The sequence below is a fragment of the Triticum dicoccoides genome, chromosome 7B (assembly GCF_002162155.2).
Source record: "Triticum dicoccoides isolate Atlit2015 ecotype Zavitan chromosome 7B, WEW_v2.0, whole genome shotgun sequence".
In the NCBI taxonomy this organism is placed as follows: domain Eukaryota; kingdom Viridiplantae; phylum Streptophyta; class Magnoliopsida; order Poales; family Poaceae; genus Triticum; species Triticum dicoccoides.
This window is the reverse complement of record NC_041393.1, coordinates 459,522,097-459,523,941: the sequence shown is the minus strand read 5'-3', so window position 1 is coordinate 459,523,941 and position 1,845 is coordinate 459,522,097.

Genomic DNA, 1,845 nt, shown 5'->3' with positions numbered 1-1,845 from the left:
AAGAAGAAGAAGAAGAAGAAGAAGAAGAAGAAGAAGAAGAAGAAGAAGAAGAAGAAGAAGAAGAAGAAGAAGAAGAAGAAGAAGAAGAAGAAGAAGAAGAAGAAGAAGAAGAAGAAGAAGAAGAAGAAGAAGAAGAAGAAGAAGAAGAAGAAGAAGAAGAAGAAGAAGAAGAAGAAGAAGAAGAAGAAGAAGAAGAAGAAGAAGAAGAAGAAGAAGAAGAAGAAGAAGAAGAAGAAGAAGAAGAAGAAGAAGAAGAAGAAGAGGGCAAGAACCACAACTGCAAAAGTACTTGAAAAGTCAACTATGATAAGAGATTCAGATGAAGAGGAAGAGGAAGAGGATGCTGCACCAGCACCCAAGTCCCAAAAGCTTATGGGAAATGCAATCAAGTCAGGGGATGCTATATCTAAGCCCAAACCTGCTCCCAAAGCTGCTTCTCAAGCCACCAAGTCTGCACCCAAGAGAAGCACCGGAAACATCCCAGCTGAAGAGAAGAACAAGGCCCTAGTGCCTGAAGTTGAAGAAGAAGATGTTGAAGCCCAAGTGCTCAGAAAGCTTAAACCAAATATTCCAGACCACAATGACACTCATCCAGTGACAGAGGACATGAACATCAGAAAGGATGCAGGTCTGAGACTTTGGAGGAAGAATGATCCTTATGCTGTGAGAAGGAGAACTGCAGTGGACTACAGGTTCCACACCAAAGAACAACAAGATTTCTATAAGACCATTCTGCTTGAAGCCAATTGTCTGTGATATGAGATGGGTTGATTGGGAGTACATTAAAGAGAATGAAGTTCACTTTCCAGGTGTATATGACAGTTTCAAATCTTGTGGAGTTGACAAGTTTGTTGGACCGAAGCTCACCAAATGGAATGATGAGCTAATCATGCAATTCTACTCCACTGCTCATTTCTATCCAGGTGGAAGGATAGTGTGGCTGTCTGAAGGTACAACTTACCAGCCAACTATTGAAGAATGGGCAAAGTTGATCAATGCACCAGAAGACCATGAGGATGATTTGGATGTGTATGCCAAGAAGAAGAAATACCACAACTCCATGGCAAGTATGAATAAGGAAATTCCTGATGAAGCCCTGGAAACTCATAAGTTGGGCTCAGTAAAATACTTGTTGTTTGGCCTGCCTACTATTGACACCATCTTAAGGCATACTCCATTGCCCAAATCTGGAGATCATAGGATGATAAGAGGACATTCAATCAACTTGCTGCACATTTTTTATGTCCCTCAAAAATTCAAGGTCGTGAGTGTGATTGTAGAGACAATCAAGAGGACAGCTGCTGACCAGAAAAGATCTTGTGGGTATGCTCCACACATTCAGGTGCTCATCAACTCAAAGATGGGCACAGGCACTTACGTGTTGGACAAGGAGCACCTACCTCTCAAGCCAGAATTTGAAGGCAACACAGTTGTAATGGATGAGAATGATCCTTCATCAGTGCAAGCACATGAGAAGAGAGCAAAGGCAAGGGTAGAAAAAGCTGCAAAGATGTCAATTGCTGAAGAGGCATCTCAAGTGTTCTTGAAGAGCAAACAAGATCAACTTGGATTTCTGATCCAATCTACTTTGAGGATTGAGAAGGGCTTGGCCACCCTGACTCAGAATCAGGAGAGTTTGGAGAGGATCATTGAACAAAAATTCTATGATCTTGATCTGAAAGTGACTGAAATGCAAACAGCAGTTGAGCAGCTCCAGGAGGAAGCAGAGGAGAAGAAAGGAAAGGCAACTACAGATGCTTTTCAGCGAGTGCCAAGAGGTCAGAGGTCAGCTGCAGTGCCAGTACGTGATACTAGAGCTACCACATCTACACCAGCAGCTATAGC